This window comes from Ochlerotatus camptorhynchus, unplaced genomic scaffold, assembly GCF_037179485.1.
Source record: "Ochlerotatus camptorhynchus isolate MF236.1 unplaced genomic scaffold, CSIRO-AGI_Acam_v1.1 ptg000330l, whole genome shotgun sequence".
Classification (NCBI taxonomy): domain Eukaryota; kingdom Metazoa; phylum Arthropoda; class Insecta; order Diptera; family Culicidae; genus Ochlerotatus; species Ochlerotatus camptorhynchus.
Window position 1 is genome coordinate 10,926,600 of NW_027040818.1, and position 9,128 is coordinate 10,935,727.

A 9,128-nucleotide genomic window follows, 5' to 3' on the forward strand; every position below is an offset into this window, starting at 1 on the left:
AGAAAAAAGTGCTAGGTACAGCATATATGCATTATTTTAGTGGAGAAGCAGATGTGTGGTTGGCTAGTTGGGAAAAACGAGTGTTGCGTGGAAACAGGCAGGAAAGGTGGGACGACGGAACGGAACATATTTAGAAGGAAATCAGAACGAACAAAAGGGAAGAAACTAGCACGAGGCAAGAAGGAGGGATTCAGGTGTCGAGCAGCTTTGTTGCCCGATGGCGGCTCTCAGAAGGGTTGCAATAGTAGAGAAAGATAAAACTACAAATTTTCTCTCCGTTTTAGCTGTTATGTGTTAGAAACCGACAACAGTGGATGATGCTGCGTGTTTAGAAAATCAACTGTTGAGACACAAATAACGTCGTAAACGAAATTAAAAAAAAAAAGAAGAAAATGGGGATGTTCGAAAGCATTAGAGTTTAGAGAAGGTATTTCCTAGGTACGTTTTGTTTGGTGATGATTTTAGCAACCACTTTGTTAGTTCAATTTAAAGATGGAACGTCAGATTGGCCGTGTTTAGTGTTTCGCGTATGCTTCCATGAACTGAGTTAGATTTGTCAATTACAAAATTACGCACTATCCGCTACATATTTGAGGGCTTCACCTTGTTTGGCATAATGCTATTTGGCAAAACTGCCGTTTGACATAAACGAAAAACAATGCATTTTATTGCCTTTGTGGAACTGTTCTCCAGAAATTACAAAAGAACAGGTTGGTTGGTTGGTTGTCTTTATTAAGGAGATTTTGTCCAAAAGAACAGCTCATGTTTAAAAGAATGAGTTAGTTCGTGCAACAAATCACGTCTCTTGGACTTCGCTCTTGGAAATGATTCAGTACTCCTAACTTCCAATGCCTACTCCTATTCAACCATCAAGCTGAATCTACGCAGCGCCTACCTGGTTTACAACAGCGTCTCCCTCTTATTTATTTATTATTATTATAGTCCATCTGACTTGATAGTCTCAATGAAACACTTAAATCTAAATGTAGTCACTCATTAAAAATTGAAAATTGGCCGACAGCAAACGATGTCGAAACCTGGAGGCATTGATGTCAAAGTCAAATAGGTCAGAGGCTTCGTTGAATTTATGAATCATGGCGACAAAGGAACTGTTTGCAGCATAGTTGATTGCATGTACTACTTCATGTAGCAAGGTTCTCGGACGGAGTGTTCGGGCAGGAGCATACAGATTAATTTTGGCCAGTAACTCAGGAACATCATATTCTGCGAGTAAAACTTTAGCAACGAAGACGACCTGCGATATGTTTCGTCGCTTAGCAAGAGTATCCAAACCCAGTAAACGACAGCGGTCAGCATACGGTGGTAAATTCAGCGGGTCACTCCATGGAAGATAGCGCAGTGCGTATCTGACGAATTTGCGTTGAACAGCTTCGAATCGTCCACTCCATATTGCTTGGTAGGGATTCCAGACAACACACGCGAATTCCAGTAGTGAGCGTACCAATGAACAGTAAAGGGCTTTAAAACACAGAGAATCACGAAATTCCTTAGATATCTTGAACATGAATCCAAGCTGACGATTAGCTTTGTCGATCTTGGTTGAGAAGTGGCGAGTGTATGTGAGCTTTTCATCCAACATGACACCGAGGTCTTTAACGTGATTGACACGTTGAACTGCAACCTTATATTCAAACAAAACGGCAGTCCTAGTTCGACGGAAACTAATTACGCAGCACTTTCAGACGCACAGGACCATAAAATTACGTTCACACCAATGATTAAATATTTCAAGAAGGTTTTGTAGTTCTAAACAGTCGGCATAGCCTCGAACGACTAGATAAATCTTCAAGTCATCGGCAAAAAACAATTTACCTCCACGTAGTAGAATAAACGTTACATCGTTCACAAATAAAGAGAAGAGCAGTGATCCCAAAGTGCTACCGAGTGGAACTCCTGATCTGTTCGAGAAACAGTACGGTGAGTAGTTTCCGATGCATACCGTAACTTCACGTTGCACGAGGTACGATCTAAGCCAGCTGCAGAAGGAAACAGAACATCCCATTTTTTCAAGCTTTGCTTTGCTATTCTGCAAGTCACGTGACTCACTGACATCGGTGAGGTGACTTCCCGTGCAAACCAAATGGAGATGTCATCTCATTCGCGGCGACTATTGTCACCTCAGTGGTGACAGCGAATCACCTCACCTCACTAGCGGCGCGGAATAGACCTCAAATGGGAATCACTTCACAGTGACATCCGTAATAAGCCCGTATGTTGCGACGATGGATTCAACCTCTTGATCGCTGATATAGTTTGTATTGCCGTAATGTTGAACTAGCAATCATCGTCCCAAACTACTCTTGTGAGAAGATGAATTTGGCGGTTAATATGAGGACTTCATCTACCTCCATTTCTATAGCTTTCAATGGATGATTGAGGTGTGACTTTACATCAAATCGTTATCCCGTACTTGACATGGATAGTACGGTTCATCTTTGCTTTGTGAGCGTCCAATTCTTGTCCAAGCTGCAAGCCATCCAGGTTCCCATAGGCAACTGGTTCTCCTTCTCTTTGTAACAGGCTAGCTAGATCATCGTTGTCTCGCCATTTGGAAAAGCTCAATCCAGAAATCACAGAGCATCTAACTCCAACCAGTTTATCGACGAGTCTGTGCAGCAGATGCCAACTTGCATACTAATTGTGCATCGTAGATTTTGATTGAGCTATCTTTTCCTTCGGTCTTTCTTGCTGTAAATGCATTGCCGTAGTCTTTTCGTATAACGGGGCCCATTCCAAAAACACATGTTTCATGACACCAGAGCCCCACGATTGTATAGGATAGCAACTATCGATCTTGGTCCATGCTGAAGGGACTTTTTCATGCTTTATCATTGTAAACTTCTTCTTTGCAATCACGTTGTAGAGGTAGCACATTCCTTTGCCAGAGTAGTCCAGTCTTTCAGGTTCACTCGAAAGTTCACATTTCAAACTCTTGGTCCATGTGGCATACGTTGCCTCTTGTATCAAAACGGAGTGAAGTATTACCCAGGGGAAGGATGCCTTATGTGTCTGTCTTGCAACACCAAATGCGATGATGTCTAGAACTTGAGTTATCAATGTTCTGCTCTCTTTCTTTTTCCCTGCAATTTCATCTGCGATTTGTCTGATGTTGGGTACTCCTGCCAATTGAGATATTACAGCTCATTTCCATTTTCCTTGGAATGTAGGATCAGTGGTTTGAGCGAGAGCGATTAGTAGTGTCACGGGGCCCATTTGTTGCATTAACACACTCTGCATTGTTGGTGGGAAGTTCGCGACGTAAGCAACTGGTAAGTGAGATCCAGACACTCCCCCATTCACTCATGTTTGCCTTCCTTCAAAGTCTAAGATACGATACAAGTCGTTGAGATACACTCCTTTGAAGGTTATACTGCGACGAAGAATTCAACCTCGTGATAGCTAATATCGTTTGCATTGCTTCAAGCTAAATCGATTCTGGTTGTTAGTTCAGCTCTAATTAACTCAAGCCTTTTGTACTCACATTTATAGTTTTATCTTCTATATTAACTTGTGCAACCAATCACGACTTGTCTCTTGGACTTCGCTCTTGGAAATGATGCAGTACTCCTAACTATCAATGCCTACTCCTATTCAACCATCAAGCTGAATAAACGCAGCGCCTACCTGGTCTACAACAGCGTCTCCCTCTTATTCTGCAAGTCACGTGACTCACTGACATCGGTGAGGTGACTCTCCGTGCAAATCAAATGCCGAATCACCTCACTCGCGGTGACTGTTGTCACCTCGCCTTACTCGCGACGCAAAATAAGGGAGAATCCCCCCTATTCTGCGAGTCACGTGACTCTCTCTCACCGGTGAGGTGACAATAGTCACCTCGTGTGAGGTGACTCTCCATTTGAATTGTCACCTCACCGGTGAGAGAGAGTCACGTGACTCGCAGAATAAGGGGGAATGTTACACAGAATGCACAATATTACACTTTTAGGCTCTGAACCATTTGGTGGATTTTTTTAACTTTTGTTTAAAATTTGACAGATGGAAAGTTATCGATTAACCCTGCTATCCGAGCGTGACAAAAAGTTAAATTTTGACAACTATGACTGAGTTCTTCTTGAAAACCGGTCGATCGACAGCACAGGGATTTTCGAACATAGAGAATAAATTTCGAAATGTCACTTTTAACCACGAGTTAAATTTAACTCGGCAAATGGTTCACAGCCTTATAGCGAATTTGTTTATTAACGGGGTTGGAACCAGTGCGAACCTCTAGCTGAGGTAGGTTTTAAAAACAAACGATCAAATTGACGGTTGTCAGAAAACAAGCAGAGCCGATCTTGATACCCGATCCAGGTTGGAACTGAATAATAAACAAATTCGCTATTAGTTACCAGATGGATCTTTGTCATTGACGAAAAAATGAATGGCATGTTGACAAAGGTTTTTTAAGGATCAAGTCTATCAGTGACTATGTGAAAAAACATTTTTGTCAATGACAATAGCAAATCAGCACTGGCGGTGACTATTGACACCTCACCTCACTAGCGGCGCAGAAAAGGCCTCAGAGTGATCTGCAATGAAGAAACTTTCCACATATAAACAATAATTCAGCAAAACGACATGGAGCCCTAACCCTTCCTGGTTTAATACAAACTGATTTCAACACACAAACAAAAAACGTTTAATTTATCTAAACAACCTAAAATGAATACCTTATGTTAAAACAACAAAAACTTACTAAAGTTACTAATCGACATAACAGAGAAAGAAGTAGGAAAAAGGATTTTGTTCATGAAGAAAGTTAAGCAGAGCCAATCAGTCGTCCCCCTTTGGCTAGTTTATATATATAGCAAAAACGGGGAGGACCGAAAACGAACTAAACCGATCAAGCTGATTTACCTTAGCTAAAAGGCTGGACCTTTTTGTGAAAAAAAAAAGATTAATCTACGATTTAATATATATTACCAAACTACGAACTGGAATAGAGAGAGTTCACATTTACGTTGTTACTTGCTTAGAACGACTAATCTAATTGGTACGGCATAGGCTAACCCACCTTTCTTTTATGTTTATTCAGTAGCGGCACCGACTTTGCTCACACAGACACATATCTTTCCCAGTTGATTGTTGGTACAGTTTGAAATTACTTTCTTCCCATTTACTTACAAACCCACCTTTCGAGCGAATTTGAACTTTTCGGATCCAACCGCAGTTTCAATCATAATAAAAAAACAATACACACAAGAGTTAGAGAAATAGCAACTAAGTAGATGAAGAGGCATTGAATTGCCCGCTCCTCCTCCCTTTGTTTCGATAGATTATTCTAACAACAAGTCCCATCAATATAAAACTAATCCAAAAAAATGATAAACAGTTGACTACTAGGAAGGAAGGAAAAACAAATTATAGCATTAGATCCAAGCTTGCAGAAATGCAGCAACAGCAAACGAATGAGTAGAATCGCGGGTAGAATCTATTTCTTTTAAAATGCACCTTGTAGCATAATTTATAAAGGCACCTAATTTGTTTCTCCGTTCATCACTCTTACCCTCATTAACAGTTACTTTTAGGCATTGTGACGTTAGCAGTAAGCGCATTAATAACACATACTTTATCAATAGGTTGTTTATAACTTAACAAGTTGCTTGGGTTAACATTTTATTCGGGTTAGTTGAAAACACTCTTCTAGGTAAACATAGAACTTGTAGCAGAAGCAAAAACGGCAGCCGCAGCAACAAAAGCAAAGTTAGAGAAATTAGTTGAGTTCTGTCCGGCTTAGTGATCAGGAGAAAATGTCTATTGATTGAATTATATTGTACCGTTATTATTACCAGCTGGAAAAAAGGCGAATCAATTCTACATATATTTAAACAAGTTCGTTTTACACAAAGCCTAGGTTCTAAGAAGATACGTACAGAAGCTAATAAAAATGGAAGAGAAAGTCGAAGGCTCTGCTAGCAATTTGATGAGAAATCCCTGCTGACTGTAATCAATTTAAAAATAATGAATTGCCTGCGTTCAGAGAAAATTCGTTCGTTATGCTGTTCGCCAACTTTCTTGGAATGATCCACCCTACGAAAATCGCTTTCAAGTCCTGGGTCTTGAAGGTCAGGAACGTAGGCGCAAGATCAACTAGGCAGTTTTTGCTGAATTCGAAATCTATGCGCCTAAACGAGTTCTGTGGAGCATCCTGCATCTTGGACCCCGAGCAGCTAATTACGGCTTACATGATCCAATACGGTTCATGTCGGTACATTTCAACGAATTCTATGCATTTTTCGACTTCAACTGCACAGCGGGAAACCTTACGTCATGGGCATCCTCGGCAGTCTGCTAGATAGGTGACGATACAGTTCGATACATGCTACTGCCTTCAATCAGTGGTGAGTAGCTGTCCATTAATTCTTATCATTAATACTTTTATTTAACGTCGGTCTCTGTTTTGCAATCTAGTGCCAATCACCAACGGACATCAATTGCCATCCATGGATGACAATCGAATGTGCAGGGAGGCACCCATCAACACATATGGGCCGGGATGTTTCGAAAAGATATGGGCCCTTATTACTGGTGACACCCGGGGTGGATAGTTTGGATGACACCCCCTCCCCACTCTACCAAGAATTATACTTCGTCATGAAAAGGAATGCTGACCCATAATAAACGTTTCAAAATAAAAGTTCAAAAGTTGGCTTATCTTATACCGTATGCGTGATAATGTTTGCACCATTGAGCAATGTCGAAAATAAAAAAAAAAAATCCTCAAAAATTACGTTTTCGAGTTATTTATTTATTTATTCAAAGGGGGATGTTTCTCAGAGTATTAAACTATGTTAATCATCGATCGAGTTTCCACTTGCTGCAATTACGGCCTCCACACGCTTCCGGAATGCACGGCAGGTTCTAATAATGTAGTCTGGATCCATTTCTCTCCAGGTACGGGTCAATGTTTGTCTGAGGCTTGGCCTTCATGACGCGCCATATTGAGTAATCCAGCGGATTAAGATCGGGACTGGATGGCGGCCCCATATCCTTCGCCCAGAACGGAAGATGTTCCTGCAACCACTTCTGAGTGCGGTTCGAGGTGTGGCACGGAGCCCCATCTTGTTGAAATACAACATTTGGCTTCGAACCATACTGTTCTTTGATCCACGGAAGAACATACTTACTTAAAATCCCGATGTAGACTTCCATGTTGACCTTGTCGCCTTCTGGAATGAAGCCTTAATTGTTATGATATATATATCTATGTGTTTTTACATTGTTTCTGCCTTGGCAATTCAGTATTTTAAACAGGTTTTTTAAACCTGCATGTAAGTATAACAATTGAAATCTTAAAACTAAAAACTAAAACTTAATCTTATCTAGGTATAAAGGGAATTAATCGTTGCAATTGAGGATTGCAACGATTTTTGCCTGAAATTATTGATTATTTTGTTGGAACTGTTGGATTTTGTTTGTACCAATCGTCCGAATGCAAATACTTGCGACTGTGATGCTAACAGATTGACAGCTCTTTACTGGGTGTCCAGCAAACCGTTTATGTTAGCTGAATTTTTCGGTAAAAATATCGTTTGCTGTTTTTCAGCAAAGCTTTTTTGTTGCTGATCATGATCCAGCTGATAATGAAAACTAAAATTTGGTGTGTAGTTCACTAGACTTGAAGTGAACTAAATGAAAATCATTAGAAATCCCGTTGCGCGAATCGCCAGGACGGGATTTCATTTACATTTTGATTACTTGGAGTGGCACAACTCCAAGTAATTTTGCCAGTTCATCTTTGATCTGAACCAGACAACCTTGAACACACGTTCAGTTTTGGTGTCGTAAGTAAAAAATGTGTGCTGCTTCTCAGTAAGATACTTGAGAAGACATTTAAATCCGTCCAAGGTTTCAGCCAATACACGGCATTCACCCCGACGTACAATTTGTAGTGAAAACTTAACTTTCACGAAGTTCAAAGGTTCCATGCGAAGAGCATGGAAATCGGAAGTGGTTATTACAATAGGGGGAATCTTTTCCTTCTTGGCATTAAGCCGGGAAAGTTTACTAGAATTTTTCTTGGATGATGGATCATTCTCATCATCCGTGAGCAAATCAAATTGATTACTCAAATTAATTTCATCAGAAGGGGGATCAAGAGTTTGCCTCTTTCTTTTGCGTTTAGGCGCCATGGCGGCAGTAAATTTTTATCCAAATCGACTTCCAAGCAGATTACTATAAGAATCTGAAGGATCGAAGAGGAATTTTCCAAATCGATATCCAAGAAGGATTACCTCGGGTAGGGTCCGAACAAGGATCGAAGAGGAATAAGAGTTTAACAAGGTAGAAATTTTTTTTTACAGGTTGAGCACTGAAAAGTGCTGTTTAAATTTGTTTTAGCTTTAGGTAGTAGTAACACTTCCTTCAGCAAAAAGCAAATAGATCCGCACGACAAGAGAGCACGATGCGGACTGAAGCACAACAATCCTAATTCTTATTTCAAACCTATCAACATATTTAATACATCTTTCCTAAAACTTCACTTATTCGTAAGCGCCTGATTGAAGATATGACTTTCGCTATTGACATTGCCTGTAATTAACAAATACACTAAATAGGAAGATTTATTATACAACTTCAAGGCTAGCCGCGTCCTATCTCTTATGTTAATTAACTTTCTGAATTCTCTAATCAACCTACACAATCATAACCCATGCTTTTAAACTAAAATTTAACGTGTTTCAAGCACTTCTGGCTTTGACATATATTTATTATATCTTTGTTCGTCCCAGGTGACACCTTCAAGTAACTAAAATGCTAAATTTTGAAGTTAGTTTCATACATATGGGTATGTCACAATAGAAGCCCGCCACAGTGAAAATCCCGAGCCATAGTTCAAACACTTATCCCAAATCAAAATGAAGCACATATAAGATTAGTTACAATATCATGAAGAGCTTTGAGTGGGTTGGTTTATTTCCTTTAAATTCCGTTATAATTGCTTATCTTTTGACAGATACGCGTATTTCGTCTACTACTTCAGACTTCATCAGTGGTGTTGAGTACTTGGCACTGATGAAGTCTGCAAGTAGTAGACGAAATACGCGTATCTGTCAAAAGATAAGCAATTATAACGGAATTTAAAGGAAATAAACCACCCACTCAAA